Here is a 21,189-nt window from a genome sequence, read left to right as displayed (position 1 = left end):
GCCCTTTAGTATAAGCAAGAATAAATATACGAGACTTTCTTAAAAAAACGATTACACTTTATAAATCTTTAGTGAAATCTTCTATGCTAAGGAATTTTGAAATGGTGGGTTAGTACAGTGTTAAGCCTTAGCCGCTAAGAGTTATAAAAAATAATTGAAATTACGTCTGAAAGACCGAAATTTTACTCTACTGCGTTACTTCAAAATAGAGATAATTCCAATGCTAGTACAATCATTTTCTTGAATACATATATTCATAAACATTCTTCCAGACAAACACTAGTTAACGAACCAACCAATTTGCAGTTTACCTCTCGGCAATAGTGCAGCTCATGCTTATACATTAAACGACCGCTAAATAACGATGCCAAAACCATTGTTATTTAACTATTTTTCAACTAATCAATCTTGGCTGTATGATATTGAAAAACTGCAGTTGCGCCAGCAAGGTTTATACTGAACGAAAAGAAATAAGTAAATAAGCAAACACAACCACCACAACTTGAATAAGGAATTCCAACTCCCATTCAATCTCATCGAGGTAAAGACAGCCTGCAAGCGAGCACAAAACGTTCCGTGTTCAAGCACAAGAATTGACAAGAAGGCGATTTGCATTCGCTCGGAGACTAAAATTGTCCGTTACCCTCACTGACAGCGTAGGAGACAAAAACGGCGAGTAATTTTCTGCTCGCATATACTGAAATTGCTTATCCTCCGACGTTCTATACAATCCTGACCGACATTTTGGTCCACAATGGTCCGATCGATATTCAAGCGTAACGCGCAAGCCTTCCCCCTTCCCCAGCATTTAAAACAAAGCGAAACACGTATGATTGTTTAATTACACGTGACTTTATCGCCACGAGTCCCGTAGCAAATTAATTACTTCATCGGTACCTTCCTATTTCAAATAATTACTTTAATACTCAGAAGCCCCAAAGCTTAGTAACAGTGGAAAGAACTGTTTCTGGAATAAATAAGTGCAGCATTAATAGCTTAGGTTTTGGCTGTTAGATGTCACCCCTAACACTGTTAGGGGGTAGTTTTTGTGTTTGTGCTTTTTTGGTAATTTTGTTTTGCCCCTGTACTTAACGTCGGGGGACGTGAGCCCGGCCGATACCGTTATGTTTCTATCGCGGAGCGAGATTATTAGGTCACCGATATCACGCAAAATTTATGTAAATAAAGCACCCAGACGTTGTTAATATTTTGTACAATTATTATAAAAATTCTTAACCTAAAGAACAATGCCTTAAGTGAGTTGAACTATATTGCTTCCCGAAAGAAGAGACTTAATGACCCCAGAAAAAATGTCCTTCTGGGTAGACAAATATCAACGTAAAAAATAAAGCAGAAATTTATGCAAAATAAATGATTTGTTTAAACGAAATAAAAATAATACAAACGAATACAGTCCTAATGACGCTCATTAACCCAAAACAATGCTCTCCTGAATAGATACATGTGGTCCGTTCGTAGACATAAGAAAGTGATCAATTGGATGGGTGGATCAAGGATGGGCATTAACATACAATGCAAGGAGATTATTACCTAAGTTTCGGAATTTAAATTCAGGTAAAATGGTGGTCCGTAATAGAAAATGATTTTATACCTACCTGTGTTTAATATTCTTTGGTTTGGTATACTACTTTATTATTTATTAGTAATCATTCTTATTTCGTATGTAACACAGCGTGTGTTCAATCATGTACGAATTATGCAACGAATTATGTGCGAGTCTGGTGTATTTCAGTAGATGCTCCCGCCCAAATGCAGAAAACAATATTCTATTGAGACTAAGGAAGTTATAAACAATGTTTATTTGACTCTCATTGAACGTGGTGCCAGCAAGCACGCATCTTTAGAAGAAACGGCCACGTTGACGAAAATTCCATCATCAACTGTATGGAAAAATGTGAATAATCCCATTTCAGCGAGGAAAAAAAGAAGCGATGCTGACATTTTCTCGAGTGTAGATGAAAGTGATCCAGATATAACAACAAAGACCAATTATTTACTTGGATGAAACCTGATTCGACACTTATGATACCCCGGAAGAGAGTTGGGTTGACTTAACTGATAAGTGAGAAAAAAACGTGCCATAAAAAAGAGGTAAAAGAATAACTATTTTGCATGCTGACTCTAAAAATGATTGGATTCCAAATGGACTTTCTCTGTCTGCGAAAAATATTCTGGATTACCATGAAGACACCACCGCTGATTTATTTGAAAATTGGTTTAAAAACAAACTAGTTCCAAACATTCCTCCTAATAGCGTCATTGTAATGGACAATGCAAGTTATCACAGTAGACAGTTGATTAAAACTCCTTCCTCATGTGACACAAAAGCAAGAATCCAATACTACATGTATAATAACGACATTTATTTTCACAAAGATTATACCAAAAAAAAATTAATTGAGGTTCTACAAAGCTTGAACCTACAAAAGGAATACGTCTGTGATAATTATGCAAAAAATCTAGAGCATACAGTTTTAAGGCTTCCACCTGATACTGATATATTATGTGAATAATTTTAAGTAATTCAAGTTAGGAAATAAAAATAATTTGTAATTTTATTTTAGATCTAAACATACATAAATAGATGAATATTGTTTAGTATCTTTCCTAACAAAACCCCAAATTCTAAGCAACGTACGGACCTGTTCACCCATATTTCATTCTTACAGCTTGCCCGGGTCTTTCCTTAATTCGTATCAGTTAGTCACTTTCTTATATCTATGAACAAACTTTACCAGCGTAATAAATACAGCATAAATTTACATATAAATAAATTATTTGTTTTATGGTTTAATTTTTTAACATTAACATAAAATAATTACGCGGAATAACATAAGTATATAAATATATACATAAATAAATAAATACAAATATTACAACAATTCTTAAACAGCAGAAATTTTTACTGAATAAAATGATATGTTTAAAGGTATATAAATACAATTATTATAAAAATTCTCAATATAACCGTAAACCATAAATAAATGAGTTGTTAAAGAGTTTTTTTACATGCCGAAAATGACGCTTATTAACCTAAAAAAAAGCCCTAAATAAATGATTTGTTAAACAGTTGAATTTTTTAACATAAGCATAAAAGAATTACACGGAATAACATAAATACATAAATAAACACATAAATAAATAAATTATAAAAATTCTTAGCCGAAAAATAAACATTGCATTAAAGGCATAGCTACTATATTAGCTAGCCGAAAGAAATAGCATACTTTGCTCACTTTTATCTCCATAAGCGTGACACATGTATCACGAAGATACAAAAGCGGCGTAAACATTTTGCTGCCAGCCAGAAACAAATGTTAGACCGGTATGTTAAGGAATTAACGAAAAAATATATAAAATATTTAGTCTGAACAAAGACCTTTTGGCGTTGACAAATATAAGTACAGGTTATTAGTGAAATTATTTATTTATTAATTAAATATTTACATCTTTATGACATAATTTCGTCAATATCTTCTTTTTCGAGATTTTTTTTTTACTTCTAATCCCAAAGCTCTTGATGTCGTCCCCGATGTGTACCGAAACGTAGTTCCGCTGATAGTGAAACGAACGCCAGTTATTTTTACTGCATTTAGTACAATTTCCCAGTCACAGTCAATTTAAGAATTTTGGAATACAATTTATGGGGCCCGTTCACACTTGCGAAGATGGGTGAAGCACTGACTTTATAGCAACTTGTATAAGCACTTTAATAATAAAAGGAAACAAGTACCGGTCACTAGATACAGTAGAATCAATATCTATTGGAGGTCTGTCCCAAAATCGTCCTCCTTATCATTGAGGTAGCTGCTATTTTAATTATTGAAAGCAATCGTTTGCCATTTGCATATGTCCGGTAGATTATAGTTAATAAAACAATGCAAATGAGTCTGCTGGTTAAAATTGATTTTCTGTTTATCAGATAACACATAGACAGCAATTTTCACGTATTTGATAAGCTATTCCGCGGGAAGTTCATCGCCGTTGCTTATCGGGCCATTCATCACTTAACAGTTGAAAATTAATTTTGATTTGCTTGCATTGCTGGGTTGGTATGTTTTATAAGTTGCCGGGTGAAATAAAATTGCAAATTTTGAAAGCATATCTTTTTATTATTATTTTCATATGGAAATTCTAGCATATAACCAATTGAATAATAATACAGAGTTTCGTAAGGCGCACATGCGTAATCTGCCATTCTTATAAAAGGTGCACCGAGGTTGATGTCAAAACAACTGATTTCGCTTGCCCCTTTAAGTATATAATGTCCGCAACGTCCACAACTACGTAATCAATTCGTCGATAAGGTTATATACTATACGACCAGTATTATTATTGGTATTGGTATTAAAGGGGGGCGCCCTCGCGGGCGTTAAAACACTTAGGCCACCAGATGGGCCCGTTGTGCCCCCAGGTCGCTCTAGAGGGCGTCCAGAATGCCGCCCTTCCTATAGAAGGTTAGCAACTCCTTTAGCCCAATACCGTGCACTGAGTCCGGATCGATCAGGGCCGTTCCGAAGAATCCCAATCTTGCCCATGTCAAGGACGTCACTCGGCATGCCCATGACCCCGCGATCCCCGCGACAGCCCTCTAAAATGTCGTACGGACCCCGATTGAAGGTTCCCTCCCTCCAGAGCCCGCAGCTCGCCAGCCTCACAGCTGTCCTGGCCGCCTCCATCTGCACCCGATCCGCCAGAGAGGGCAACCCCACCAGGGCCCTCGTGGGCGCCGTTCTCATGGCGCCCGTTATGCAGAGGCAAGCCAATCTCTGCAGTTTGTCAAGAACTAGCCTTGCTCCCGCTCTTTTAGTCCCCGGCCACCATGTCACTGCCCCATACCTGAGCATAGGCACCACCATGGTACCGTAGATCCACTGCATGATCTGCAGAGCTCCAAAGGCCGACCTGGTCCTTGATCTTATATGTTCCTGGAAGGTCAACTTAGAGTCCAACCATACGCCCAAGTACTTGACACTTCCGCTTGCAGAAAGAGGCACCCCATCCATCGAAATGTTGAGGTTGCACTCCATCTTCCTTTTTCTAGTGAAGATGACCATCTCCACCTTGCCAGGATTGACAGCCAACTTGCTGTCCATGCACCATTGTGAGAATCTTGCCAATGCCCCGTTCAAGAGCCCCTGCATCCTCCTCACGTCCGTCCCCTGTGTTATTATCACAAGGTCGTCTGCATATGCCTGAGCATAGACCCCGTGTTCTTCCCTCAGAATATGCAATATCTCGTTCACCACTAGGCACCACAGGAACGGAGACAAGACCCCGCCCTGTGGACAACCCCGTCATGAACCGATGGAGACCTGCTCCCACCTAGTCTTGCCTCGACCCTCCGGTCGGTTAGCATGGAGCAATGGCCGTCACCACTCCAGTACTCTCCACCGCCCTGCAGATCGAGTACAGGGCCGTGTTATTGAATGCCCCTTCGATGTCAGCGAACACGCACACCGACAGCCGTCCCGAGCCCATATCCTCCTCCAACCTGGAAGTCAGATGGTGAAGAGCTGAGCCCACGGACCCGCCACTTCGGTACGCATGCTGAGCTGGCTCTTAAGGGGCCTCCAGCTCTACCCAGTCCCTCAGATACCGGTCCACCAGTCTCTCCAGAGTCTTCATAATGAAGCTGGTGAGGCAAACGTGCCGGTACGACTTCGGGTCCGTGTAGTCACTCTTCCCTACCTTGGGAGTGAACACTACCCTACTGTGTCTCCACAGCTCGGGCACGTACTCCCTCGGAATGGAGGCCCTGAACAGGTCCATCAGCGGGCTGGTCAGGAGACCTCCGTTCCTTTGCAGCAGAGCCGGAAATACTCCATCCCCGCCCGCCGACTTGAAGGGGCCAAAGCTGTCAATAGCCCACCTCAGCCTACTATGGGTATCCACCCTCCTTGCCGTGGCGTAGTCGCATCCAAGACGACCCCCGGATTCAATATTTCCCCCTGTGTCCGGATCAGCGGACCCTGGGAAGTGCGTGTTCAGCAACTGTTGTAGTGTGTCCGCTGGTCCCGCTGTGTAGCCAATGCCGGTCTTGCGGACCACTCCCAGTCTTCCCGCAGGGTCACTTCTGAGTACTCTAAGGAGTCTAGCAGCGTCCGGGGTATTCATTACTCCGTCGCAGTAGCCCCTCCAGGCCCTCCTCTGTGATGCCCGTAGTTCTTTTTTGTACTGTCTGCGGACCTCCCTATAGAGATCCCAGTCCGCACCTTGGCTGCTGCTCCTCGCTGTATTGAACAGCCTCCGCACTTTCCTCCTGAGACGCTCCAGGGAAGAGCTCCACCAAGGAGTCCTCCCCGCTATACGCTCCTCTGTCTCAGGGCAGCTATTCTCCATCGCCCGCATCATAGCGGAGCTGACTCGGTCGGCGGAATCGTCAATCTCCTCCATTGTCCGGTGTTTCCTTGGTAAGCCCCCTAGGGGCCAAGCGAGCTCCTCTCTATAGAGTTCCCAGTTTGTTGCCCGGGGGTTCCTAAATCTAACGGGTTCCCGAACACCCATCTCCAACCCAAAGGTGATGTATCTATGGTCCGACATAGAGTCTTCCCCACAGACACACCACCCAGTTATTTCCGGGAGCAGAGCCCTGGTACAAAGTGTTAAATCAATGACCGAGCTCGGACCCGTCGTGAAAAACGTGGGTTCTACCCCTCTGTTGGCCACCTGCAGCCCCGCAGAGGTCATGAAGAGGTCATGAACTCCACGAGGTCTCCCCCCCTTCTATTCGTTGCCGCGCTGCCCCACAAAACGTGGTGAGCATTGCTGTCACAGCCAATCAAAAGAGGAAGATTCGCCTCCTCGAAGTAGGAGACCAAGTCACGGATCTCCTGCGAAGGACAGCTGCGGTCGCCTGGAAAGTACGCAGAGGCGACTACTACCTCCCTCACGCCGTCCCGAGTGGGGGATCTGACCAGAGTTGGAACCAGGTCCCTGGACGAGTTGTATCTTAGGAAAAAGGCCTCCAGCCCCATGGTTAGTATACAGGCCCTGGGACCGCCCTCTAAGGAGTCGACACTATGCAGCATCGATCCTCCCAGAGATAAGTCCCTAACCCTTGATTTTACAATCCAGGGCTCTTGGATCAGTACAATGGAGGTACCGCCGTCCGAAATTTTCCTGCATAAGTGGGCCGTTGCGGCTCTGCTGTGTTGCAGGTTAATCTGTAATATCCCCGTGAAGATGTTATTACGGGAATACCACCTGCGGGTCACAGCCTCAGCCCGAATCGGAGCCCGAGGTAGCACCTCCCTCCGCTTCCGCTTCCTGACTGGTGGACCCTGATGGGATTCCCCGGTCAACTTCCATCCGAGATACCTCCTCGGTTCTCGCTTCCTCGGAGGGCCCTCCGGCGGTCTCCTCCACAGAAGCCGTGGGCGCCGCCTCTCCGACAAACCCCCCAACCTCCATGGACGAGCCCTCTTCGTGTGAGCCACCCGCGGCCACCTCATCCCCCTGCGGTCTCGGCGCCGCCAGGTTCACTTTTACCTGAGTCGCCAGGCAGAAGAGAAGTGAGCCCTTAGCTGTGATGGCGTTTGCCTATTTCTCGTCCACGCCCACCACCAATCTTGTGCCCCTTGCATCCTCCGTCCTCTGCCAGACCCTCCAGGCGCGGCAATCTAGGCCATTCTGAGCTGCCAGGCAGCGGACAAGTGCCTCGTTCGAGACACCCGCCCCCAGGGCCGGAATCCAGATCGCCGCCCTTCTCAATCTCAATCCTTCCGGATCGACCGCCACCAGGTTTGTGAGCCCCCAGGGCCTGACGTTGATCAGCTCCCTGCGAACCCACTCCCTGGTTTCTTCATCCATCATCTCGATAAGGATGTGGCTCCTCCACAGCCTAACCGAGCGTATCTGGGGAGCGGTGTATTGCCCCCCCACCCCCTGCATGATATACATGCTTATGCGGAGGTTAAAAGGTCCCACGAGTAGCTAGGGAAACAAACGGTCCACCTCTGCAGAGCCCCGCATGCAGAGGTAAGGCTTCCTTCACCGAGGTTGCGCCCGGTGCCTCGTCGTTGGGATCGGTAGAGACTGATCTTCTATCCAGCCATGCATCCCCTAGGCCCGACCCCCCACCGTAGGATTTAGGATTTTTATTGAGGTTTACTCCTCTTGGTCCAAGTGGTGAAGCTCAGACCCCCCTCGTCGCGTGCTCACTCGTCGAGCCGGCACCCGACGCCTTGTCTATCAACCGACTACAAGCCAGTTGGTACCGTTATGCCCTGTGCAGGCCCTTAGCCACAACATGACAGCTAGGCAGGGTGAGCTGGTCCACGACTGGTTATTTGTCAGCCCTTTTACCTCCTCACAGAGGCTATAAGACCAGTACTATATTTTAATCAGCGGTGAAAACGTTCTAGAGAACGTACGTTTCGCTTCTCAACCATGAGCCAACGTTAAAACATCTCTTGGTGGCTTCGTTATGTACTAGACCATTTAATTTTCGTCGTAAATTGCAATTTGATTGAGTGATTATATATTAACATCTCTTTCTCTTGACTCGCTGGTTTGAGATATGGTAAAAAAATGGTTGCACAAATATTGATAATTTTTGTGTACAATTTGCAATTTTATGCAGAATTCGTAGATTTTATTTAATCAAAGAACACACACACACGTACTGGTAAGCATACTTTTTGCACTTTTATTTCCATAACAATGACCTTAAGGTCAACATACCGCTATTGTATAAATTTTTTAATTGCTTGCATTCTTTGCTGCACTTTCATCTCCATAACAGTATCTTATAATTAAAAAGTCTGTATAATTTAAAAACAACCCAGATTTGGCACATCCGGTCCACATTTTTTATGTATATTTTGATGTGCAGCAATTTTATACTCGTGAAAGAGAGCTATAAAAAAAGAGCTGACATTGTGGTACCACAAAAACATGCAAAGGATATAATCTGTTCCTAGAAGCTGCGTATTGTATCACCGAATATTTGGACATTACCAAATTGTTTAAAGAAGGTTCGAGTGGCTGGGTGTATTTTATGAAAAATGAATTGAAGAGAAACGACCACTACACACTGAAAATTATTTTACATTATAGGCATATTCCATTTTAGAATGTAGCTGCATCTGGTGTACAAAATAAAAAGTTATTTGTGTCCTCATTCAGCCTATCTGAGTTATAAAATACGTTAGTTAGCATATAACTCGGTTAGAAAATGCGTAGGTTCATGAGTAGGAAGAAACTACCTGGGTGATTCGAAACGATAGAGAAATACAATTACTAAACATACTACACGTAAATATATGACGATTGAGCCAAACGCACCTTGTACAAGTGTCACTAGTTTACCAGAAAAAAGGTAAGAAAGTTTTTTACAAAAAAATTGACATTTGGAGGTTACTTTATATGTATTGTGTATATATGTGTATGTGTATTACTTTATTTTTATATAATAAAAAGACTGCTGACCACTTATAGTATCCTAGTTTTTTAACCTAATTCCATTCACTAAAATAAGTAATTATATTCCGATTCCAACCTAAAAAGGTCCCATATGTCAATTGTCATGTTACTGCCGCAAATCCTAAATTATTTTCCCTGCAATTAATAGCTCCGCATTTGGCGTTCGATGAAGCGAGATGACCTTGTGACATTAAAATGCTTATATCTAACAACGTACACAGTGTGTGCAGAAAGGATTTAAACCATGAAAACGATTGACACTGTCCTTTTTATTCTTTATTATTATTATTAACAGATCGGAAAACTTAAAAATGTTGAAGTCGCCGCAACTCTAGATAAATTATATGATATTTGTAGGAAAAAATATGTGGAATCGTTTTGTGGAATATAATATTTGAAATATCAGGTGCTGCCAGAAAAAAATTAAAGTGGACTGTGATTCAAATGATTCAAATGATTCAAAATGTTTTGATTACAGCTGCTCTATTCTCTGCTAAGTTCTGCTGCTCAATCAATATGGTACGATATCCGCTTTCAGGATTCATAAACATGAATTAGGACTTTTTGTCTTACAAGATAGCATCATTACCATGAAGCATTTTTCAAACACCAAATTCATGCCTCTATTCTGAACCAGATGCGTGTTTCCCTCCTATGGTGGATTACTTGTTAAACAGTCCAAAATGCGACACACTGTAAAATCAACAACATGGAAGTTTCCAATGTTTATTTACTGATTACAAACAATCGACAATAACTACATTTTGCTCATTCATATGAGCAGTGGCGTGCACGTGCGAATTCAGAAAGGACCATGAAAGAGATTTGTGTTCTTTCCGTTCGTCCTTAAATGTTGCCTAGGCACAGGTAAATCAAATATGTGAGTTCATAGTCCTAATGAAGACGGTCTCGGTATTTTCGCAGTTCTACAAATTAGTAGTTTCAACAAAGTGCTGGGGGCGCTATTGAGCGTTAGATGAGCTTATGAAACTAATCAAATGATGCTATCGGTTCCAAATCTAGTCCACATACTATTACATTGCGGAGAATGGGACAAAGAAAATACTCGAAAACCGTTGTTCGCGTTTGTGCACTCTAGAATGGTTTGAAACGTAAAGAAACAACTTAATAATTTAATAAGTACAGATTCGTGCTAGATATGACTCCGACAGTTATAGCACTATAACTTAAACGTGAGTCCCAGCTAGGTTAGAAAATCAATGTCGCCTTTACTGGTAAAAACAAAACCACAACAGATAGATATAGCATTCGCTATTATAAATAAAGCATTTAGTAGAATGTAAAGTTGCAACGTTCTTGATATTGTTTACGTTGTTGTACATGCACGTAGCAGCTTTAGGGACTCGATTTTGAAAAAAAAATACGCTGGAGCAGAACATTCAACTGTTTTATGACAAATTTAAAGACCGTCATAAATACTGTGGGTAGCTTATTGGGTAGTAGTTTAATGTACGTGAAATTGCGGAAAATTTGAACGCAGTCAAAAATCGCATTTTCCATTTTACTACAATAAATTAAATATTCTTATTGCTCTAGATATATTGCTAAATTAAAGCAGATTAAAGTTCCCCGTTTTTCAATAATTGAAATTTATTTTTATTTGAGTAGTAGTTCAACAAAATATTGATTCGATTGCATGTTTTATGATCATATTAATGACGCAGATTAATAGTATAATACACTGGACTTAACGTGACTGTATAGAGTAAGTTAACATATTGATGATATTTCCCTCACTTAAAGTATCTGGCTTCGGCAAAATCCTAGCAGCTTTAGTACTTTCATTTTCCAAAAAAATTGTCTTTAAACTCTCAAATTTAGTACGGGGGCAAATATGTCATTTTCACTAACCATGTATTACGAATAAGTTAAGAATTTCAGCAGAAGATTATTTTAATACCGCAACCGTCACTCAAACATTTTCTTGTAATTTTTTTCGTCAAGAAACTTCAATTGATTGACACTTAACAATACATTTCTGCGTGGTGAGTTAAAATAAAAGCCCGCCATGCAAAACGGTGTAATCTTCATGAGCGCGTCTAACACGTAAATTCTTATTAATTATTCTTACGTAAATAGGTTTTGTTTATTACCGTTTTTTTTTTGACTATTGTGTTGTTTCCAGTATACATTTCTTTTATATAAATCTGATAAATTTGTTAAAATTTTTCCCAGATTTCGATGTATGTTGAACATCCATTATTTTACTAAGTTTACAAAAGCCAGCGTATAATGAACAATTCAAAAAAATATACCAGTGGTGTGCTCAGGATGACCGGAATGAAATCCAAAGATAATAACGTCTAGTTTGTTGAAATCAGAGTACAGTGACTTGAAAATTGTAGGACCACTTAAACTTAATCTTGGCGACGTTGTACGAATCAGCAACACCAAGCAGGCATTTAGCAAAGACTAATTAAATAATTAGGCAACCGAGTTACTTAAAAATGCAGTCAACCAACCCCGTAACTTACTTACGGGAGACATGCGGTAATGGGTAGTTGTACCAAGAATTATAGAAAACTGATAGTCTAGATATTAGGAATAGATAGGAAATGTATTGCGCAAAAAAGGCGATAACATTCTTGTGGCCTGGTTGGGCTTGGACAAGCCACTTAATTCGTGGATCGATGTCGAGGATACCCTATAACAATAAATTTAGTTTTGATTTTGTGAGCGTCCGAGACAGACATGATCTCCATGTACACGTGCTGAAAAATGCAAAAGCAAAAACCGGCTATTTTCAAAATTTGGCTCCAGAACATATTGTATAAAAATATAAAAAATATTGAGTCGCAATAAAATATTTCCTGCCATTTTATTTTCAGTAAGTTAATGTTAGCATTATCAATATCTGTGAAACATCTCTCGAAAAGGTCTAGATCAGATTTACACAGCTACAAAATAGGTACAGGACAGCTCTCGAATAGGTTTATATCGGGTTTAAACAGGTCCAAAACGGCTACGGAATAGGTTACTGCAGGTCCGAAACAGATAAGGGCCGGTAAACGGTTTCGCATCTTTCACCAGGAATATTTATTTCGTATCGCGTTGTTGGCATACATTTCACCACAAGAGCATAAGCACAGCATAGAAGCTAAGAAATGTTTTCGACAAATTTAATCAGCAATATTTAAAAAAAAAAAACATAAATTTCGGGCCATGCAGTACATTTTTCGCAGTGGCGTGGCAGGTCCTAAAGGACGGTGAAGGTTTCGTCGCTAAAGAAATTGCAATTTACTACGAAAAACAAATGGCCCACTACATAATGACGTCAGCGAGAGATTTTTTAACGTTGTCGCATGGCTGATAAGCGAAACGTACGTTTTCTTGACCGTTTTTACCGCTGATTAAAATATAGTACTAGTCTTATAGAATATAACCTTATGGACGAATTAATTACGTGGTTGGTTGATATTGCGGACATTGTGTATGTATGGTCTTTGTGAGAAGCTCTCCAGGGTGGTGTACTTTTGCGCGGTTTGGTCGGAGAGTAAAGTCAGAATGGTATATTTTTCACTCTTTCAGGGATTATTCAGCAACGCAATTTTAGTTTGGGGTCACTCCTCACATACCGAAAGAGTTTTTTCGATACAGAGACGAGCCATCAGGGCGATGACGCAGTTGAATTATAGGGATGATGTAAGAGCAAAGTTTAAAGATCTCCAGATATTAACTGTTCCATGTTATTATATCTATTCGGCATTAAAATATACTAAAAGCAACCAGGATCAATATCCCCTTCATATTAATGTTTACCACCAACATTAATCAACATATAAATACTCAAGAATTGCAAAGACTAGAAATTATAAGAACTATTACGGACCTAAATTCTTTAATCTATTGCCTCTAAGTGTTAGAGAGCTGCCGGAGAGACAATTCTCTATTAAGTTCAAATCACTTCTGCTGGATGGGGCGTATTACTCATTTGATGACTTTTTTACCAATTTTAATAATGTTTAGCGTTTTCTATATATGTAGATTTTTTTGAATATTTTTTGCTGACTTGTGTAAAACCATAGGGTTGCTAACATCAATAAATTATTATTATTATTATTATAAGAGGGCAAGCAAAAACAGATGTTTTGACATCGATGATCCAACAACTACAGCTTTCCGAATAACTGGCGTTCGTTTCACTAGTAGGAACAAACACATGGACTTTCAACTAGAAGAATTTTCGAATTTTCTAAATTTCCTAAACGAAGAAGTACAAGAACATCTTAAGTGGAACGACGTTTCTGCACACATCTGGGACGACATCGAAGTGATGTATTGGAACGAAGAAGAACTTTGTTATTAGATGTTGTTAAAAAAAAAATCTCGAAAAAGAAGATATTGAAGAAATTATGTCAAAAAAGCACCATCTTCTAAACGCAATTGATTTATACAGAGATGTAAATATTTAATCAATAAATAATTTCGTTAATTAGCTGTACTTATATTTGTCTACGCCAAAAGGTCTTTGTTCAGACTAAATATTTTATATAGTATAATTTTTTTTCATAGAATGGAAAATAATTAATAGTTCTAATTCAATGGTAAAACGTATGTTGGGGTGTATAGAGTTGAAATGTCCAAGAAAATCTATTAGGGATTCTTGACCATGAGGCCAAATAACAAAAGTATCAACGCCGTAGTGTTCCTTAACGCATTGTCACATCACCATCCGGCCCAAAAATCATCCGCTATCAACTCTCTTGTTTACAGAGCCGTAAAACTATTTCCGCCCTAGAATTAAAACACCTTACCTCTGCTCTTTCCTCTAATAATTTTCACATTCAAGATATTAAGCGTTCCATCACAAAATAGACTTCACTATAACCTTCCTTGTCCTTCCTTTGTCCGTCCTTTCATTCAAAACATCACTGACCACATATCAAAAGGAAATATTCGTCAAAACTAGATTTACCACTTTTCCAAAAATCTCTCAACATCTTGGACCCGTCAAAGACACAATTTCATTTGAGATGCCAGGAGCTTACAGCATTCCATGCATATTCAGCAAAATAAAATTATTGCATGTAATCAATTCGAGGGAGTTTCAATCAAGTTCTGAAGAAGCCAGCAGGATGATTGGCGAAAGGTTAGCAAGTTCGACTCAAGAAAAACCGACGCAGGTGGAACCCAGAAGTTAAAAAAAAACATAAATGTCGATAACCCTACCCAAACGCTTCTCTGCAAGTGAATGAACCAAATATAACAAGAGTAGCTCACGTCACTCACTCGTCAGGCAGAAGGGGCTAGTGCAACATAAAATAAGCATAAAATCACTCTTTTGTAATGACAACAATGGTAAAGCGTTCTATGTATGGTCACTGTAGTTGTATCTAGGGGTAAAATCTGGACCTTCAAGGCTACTACTATCAATTTTCTAGAGGCGTTTGAAATGTCAAGCAAAGGAGTGAGGCCGTTTTGATTAGAGGAAACGCGTGAACATTTGGAGACATGGGGCCTGTCCTCGACGGTGAACTTTACCGTATTGTTCAGCTTACTATGCACTGGTAGAAGTAGATCGTAGGGAAGTCGGAAATCATGGATTTGAAAGGTCGATTTCAAAATTTTCACATATACTTCGTTCGATTGTATCGTAATGCCGCGGCAAACGGCGCACAAAGGTTTTGCCGCGACTTTCTCAGAATTCCTCGCATATTTTATGATAAAAATCCAGGCAAGTTTCGCGAACATGAGCGTTATACAACCGAAATAAAAATACTTCGATACCGAGCGAAATACAAAAGCGTGGCTCAATAAAACCGGCTTTAAGTGAGGAATATTCCCTGAATACAAAGGTCCCGCGACGCTGCAAAGATACTTACAGGGTGTACCGTTTTAGAGAGGCCTATAAGTTATCTCGAAAACTACGGGGGTTACAAAAAAAATTAAAATACAAAAGTTGTTTCTATTTAAATGACCTTTATTTTTTTTATTTTCCTAATTACTTTTTTTATATACGGGGTAATAAGTTTAAATATCGTACGGATGTTAAATTTTGTTGGTAAAATATGGGTCCCAAAATTCTCGATCTTCAGATTGCGCACCATACTTTCAAGGATCTTCGCCCTTGCTTGTTTACTTCAAAAACAAATTTTTTATTATATCCGATAATGCATATTTTTTCTATTAAATAACACCGCAGACGTTGAAAATATTGATTCAGCAGTACAAATTATATTTTAAAATATGTTATGTAAAAAATGCCTATCCATCATTATACTGCAAATTCCAAGTTTTAAGTTAAAAATTTGTTTCTTGTAGTTTCTGTACTGGTGTGAATTTAATTGGCTTATAACTGTTAATTTTTAAACATCTGAAACGGCAAGGCGGGTGGAGGTCTCCAATTTGTTAGAAACTGCTGCTATATTTTGGCAAATATTTTTTTTCTGGCCTATGGGGAAATTTGGCTCTATATTGTCTGAGAGGAAGAGCAGGACTTTTGTTATTAGCGATGTAACATTATAATAGGTCAATTTTTTCCTCCTTCGTATTATTATATTATACAAAATATACTAAAAAAAATAAGCAACTTAATAAAATGAATGGAAAATAGTAGAAGTCCGAAAAAATACGTTTACAAAATATTATAGCATTCATAGGTGTCAAAAAATCAGTAATATTAAAACAACAGAGAACTATTGTTTTCCAAGCTACTGCGATGATTTTGTCGAAAAGTTTAAAATGAACAATATCATCAATTTTGTGTTTGTCTCTTTCAACAGGCAGGTTTCTGAATATTTTTTAAAGACATGTGGTTTATATTATTAAGAATATGAATATTTTTTAAAAGTTTTTTCCATTTAAGGATCCTTACTTACAAGATTCTTAAATTATGAATGTAAAAGAATTTATGTATTATTGGGAAATAACTGCCAATTAAGCCAAAACGGTAAGTCGGAGACTCGTACTATGTTATATAATTGTAATTGCCATTAAAGTGGCTATTCGAAAATCCAATAACATACAGAAAAGAAAATTGAGAAAAGTATTTTAAGCAAATCTTTTAAATTTGATCATTGTCTAATGAAAAGAGCTTGAAAAGTTAATAAGCAACCCAACCCAAAATTAGGCCACTTAGGTATACATAATAATATATCTCGTTGAATTTGTCTTTGAAAGGACTATCCAAAAATGCAATCAAATGTAGGGTATTCTATTTAAAAAAAAAAAAATTGTTTTACCGCCCTGTATATAAAAAAGTTATGATCAGGAAAATAAAAGAAAATAAGTCATTTTAATAGAGACAACTTTTGTATTTAAATTTAAACTATAACTATGGGCCTTGGATAACAGAAAACATAAAACTGCTACAAAAGCTGAGAAATAAAGAGCTAAAAAAATTTAAACTGACTAAACTTCCAGCACATTACGAGTATTACAAACAATTACGTAATTATACAAATTCGGCCATTAGATCAGAGAAAAAAGCTTATTTAACAACTAAGATTTGTCATGGTAATGCCAAAGAAAAATTGAACGAACTAAGGAAATTTAATGTTGTAAAACGTAACAGGGGTACTTTGCTAAATCACTTAGATAATGTCAATCAAATTAATAATTTCTTTATAAACAGTGTGGACAATAATGATAGCCCCAATCAAGAACTGCTGAATTTTTATAATAATAATAGGTTAAATGACAGAACGGATCACTGTGACTTTGTATTGTCCACTGAAGATGGGATTCTCAACATTCTGAAAAATATAAAATCTAAAGATGCGGGCCATGATGATATAAATACATCATTAATACTTCTTTGCTGTATAATAAATGAGTGTATCTTAAATTCGTACTTTCCGTCAACATGGAAGCGGGCACAAGTCATCCCCTTACCGAAAATTAACAATCCAAGCGAATTTAGCCACCTGCGGTCAATACTGTCTGTTCTATCTAAAGTACTTGAAAGAATTATGAACGATCAAATGGTAAACTTTTTAAATTCTAATCATATTCTACCAGAGAAACAGTCTGGTTTTAGACCTAATCACAATTGCGAGAGTGCCATGCTGGACATTACTGATGACATTTTTAGAGCGACTGACGATGGAAAGGTAACGGCTTTAATATTCTTGGATTTCAGTAAGGCATTTGATATGATAAATCATTCAATTCTCTTGGCGATTCTCCGTTACGTTGGTTTCTCCGAAGGTGCTCGAAAGTTTCTGTGTTCCTTTTTGTCAGGTCGGACACAACGGGTTGTCTACAATCAGCAACAGTCATCGTTCCTAGGTGTTCGCATGCGTGTTCCACAGGGCAGCATTCTTGGTCCCTTGTTGTACACTATTTTTACTTTTAACTTCATTGGAGCCCTCCACCAATGCAACTGTCATTTTTATGCGGATGACACTCAAATTTACTAATCATTTTTTCCTCAAGAAATAGCGACCGCGTCATCAATACTGATTTATCAAACTTTTTTAACATTGCAACAGATCACCTCCTAAAGCTTAACCCTAATAAATCTTCAGTAATACTCTTTGGAAATGATAATCATTTAACCCATGCAAAGTATAACATAATAATTAAACTTAATAACATAAAATTGCCACTCTCTGAATCATGCAAAAGCTTGGGTCTCACTCTTGATTCGCGGTTGCGGTTCAGAGAACATATTACTAATAAACTAAGGGTTGCCTATGCTAATTTAAAATTAATTTATGGCAATAGACCTGTATTTTGTCAGGGAACTCGTAAGTTGCTGTGTGAATCACTTGTTCTGTCACAATTTAATCACTGCAGTGCTGTGTACGAACCGTGCCTGGATGCGTCCAATCGTTACCGTGTCCAGAAGGTTCAAAACTCCTGTCTAAGGCTAATTTATGGGGTAAGGAGGAGAGATCATATCTTCCCGTACCTTGCTGCGTCGGGTTGGCTTAATATGCACCTTCGATGCAAATTACGAATGAATTCTCTTTATTTCAACATTCTTAAAACAAAATTACCTTTTCATCTTTACAGAAAAATTACTAGTTATACCCCGTCACCGCAAAGAATTATTCAAAAGATCAAATTCCTATAATATAGCCATTTGCATTAACTCTATTACTAATTTTAATATAAATCAGTCCAATTCAACGTTAGGAATAATTTCAAAAAGCAGTTGTTAGGTACGCACTAATATTAAGCTATTCTACAAAACATGTGCCGCTTTCCTTTCCTTCCCGCTCCATTTCTTCTCTTTTGTTTTCTTTAGAATTACGTGTATCTACGCTTGGCGTTTTCAAATAAATTCTATGAAATTTTTTATTATTATATTTTCGCTGTTAAATTGAGGCCTGAACAGTATCTAGAACTTCTAGATGGCTGCCCTAACAAGGCCTATTGTTGACCATTATTTCACTTATTTAACTATGGTTATATAATTATTTCTATGTAACTTTGATGGTTATAACAATAAATGTATTATTATTATTATTATTAATATTATTATTATTTATTTTGTAACCCCCGTAGGTTGCGAGATAAGTTATAGGCCCCTCTTAAACGAGCCACCCTGTACACACGCGTATCGAAATCGATATTTCATACAACGATGCCGTTGAATTGAGATACATAATCCACTGTTTTGAACTTCGGTTCGATAATCCAGCCTCTAAGCCTCGTCAGATTGCGATCGAGGAGTATTGGAATTATCGCTAACCGATCCACGACGCTAATTGCTAGGAACTTTGCGACTTGCTTGGGGAGGATTATATGTAGCGCGGGTTTAGAGACCGGCATTTAGTACTTGAAAGTTTTATTGTTCCGCATTTCGGGGATTTGTGAGGGACCATTAACACCGGGGGGACAGTATTTAATCGGATATCTCATGCACGTAGCCCTTCGCTCCAAACAGGTTGAAGCTAACCGGAGGTATGGAGATCCAGGAGTGACAATGCGAAGTACATGCATACATACGAGTAATTCGTTACCGTGGATAAAACTTTATAGATAAAAGATAATGAGGTAAAAGTAAACTAAAATAATATGTTCGCTCCCTCGAGGCTTCCTAGTTTAATCGAGATAGACATTTCCAGAAAAAAATCCGAAAAAGCTGGATTTTGCGGGTGAAAACCTTGAATACATCAGCAATAAACTCTCCGTCGACCCAAAAACCTAAAAACTAGACAACTTCTTCAAAGAAAAAGTATAAATTGTCGTTTTTTTTTGGATCGGTATTGAAGTCGTATCTACGAATGGACAGTTGATTCTTTATTTGAACATCTACTAAGATGAAGAATAACGTGAACGTTGAAGTCCATTTGAAAAAGTACGAATCGGACGAAAATATTAACAGACATCATGAAGTAAATACAATATTTTGGTTAGAGAACAACGTTAAAAAAAGTCAAGTGAAGTACAAAATGGTGCGCAAATGAGAGTGAATATAATACAGAATGTAACTTCTTCAACTTTCTAAATCGGATTATTTTAAGAATGGGAAAAAGTAAAAGGAACACTGTTGTAGATAATTTTGTGATCTACATTTGAAGTATTAATATCTTGATAGATTTTAGTTCTTGATTGTTCCTTTTTATTTATATAATCTTTGTTTTTTCATTACTTTTTTATGTCGTAATATAATCGGATTATTCTATAAAATGCCTAGCAAATTTATTAGCAATTGCTAGAAGCAATTGCCCAATTGCTTCTAGGGTGCTAAGATTTAATATATTGCGACCTTAGGTCCATTATGTTGGAAGGACCAAACTAACTTCAGTTAGAAACTACAAGTAACGTAGATCCACACAGGTATAAACTAAATCGGTTTAGAGACGTTTGTTGGATCTGAAAAATCGCTGAAACCGAACGGTCAAAGTTATCAGCAACCCCCACTTACACTTCTTTTACACTTCTCTGGGTAGCCTTAGGTGACAAGGTAAACTGATATTTGGTGGCCCTATAAAAGATATTACGGCAGCAAATACCAAAAGTTCACAAGAATTATACAGGGTGTTCGGAAATTTAGTTCAGAAGTATTTTATACACAGTCCTGATCTAGTAAGTCATCGTTACGAAATAAAGGTGTTTCAGAAATCTGTCACTAGGGGGCACTTTACCTAGAACATTTTTTTAAATTTTCCTTGTATTTTATTTATTTAGATTGATATTGCAGAATTGTCTTAAGCCGAATCACAAATCCTCAAAAATTGTTACTCTTGTTTTAAGTCGATAAGTGTTATCGTTTAGCCACAAATCACTTTTTTTCGCTGCTCGAATTGTACCTGTAAATATAATTTTACCTAACAAGACTTAATGAAATTTGAAAAAGTTATTGTGACAACCGTTAATAATTAGTTTTTATTAAAAGAGCTTATTATCCAACTGCTACTGTGATGGCCCATCAGCAATATTCAAATGTGATATGCATTTTTGCTGCGAAAGAGCAAATGGATATGCAGATCAAGCACGGCCGCTTTACATCGAAGCTTATCCGAATAGAAACGTTCCATCTGCTAAGACATTCATCAACATACAGAAGACTTGGTGAAAGAGGATCATTCAAACCTGATGATATGAGTAAAGGGAGACCAAGATCTGAAAGAAACGCTGCAAGAGAAGAAAGAATACTTCAAAATGTGGAGGCTGACCCGTCAACGAGTCCGAGAAAACTTGCTGCTCAGGAAAGAATTCCTTGCTCTGCAGTTTGGGAAGTTTTGCATGGTCCCTTCATGTTCAAAGGGTGCAAGCACTGTATTAGGGTGATGAGCAATTGAGAGTAATTTTATGCAATCAAAATTT

The 21,189-nt window shown here is 38.6% G+C and overlaps 1 protein-coding gene across 1 annotated transcript in view; it reads right to left on the bottom strand.

Annotated features, from left to right (window-relative positions):
* LOC132704423 (protein O-mannosyl-transferase TMTC2) overlaps positions 1-21,189 on the bottom strand; it is a 420,838-nt gene that overhangs the window by 255,711 nt on the left and 143,938 nt on the right. The gene's annotated exons all lie outside the window — the stretch shown is intronic.

The sequence above is a fragment of the Cylas formicarius genome, unplaced genomic scaffold (genome assembly GCF_029955315.1).
Source record: "Cylas formicarius isolate icCylForm1 unplaced genomic scaffold, icCylForm1.1 PGA_scaffold_7__23_contigs__length_41026272, whole genome shotgun sequence".
In the NCBI taxonomy this organism is placed as follows: Eukaryota; Metazoa; Arthropoda; class Insecta; order Coleoptera; family Brentidae; genus Cylas; species Cylas formicarius.
This window is presented reverse-complemented; position numbering and strand designations above follow the sequence as displayed.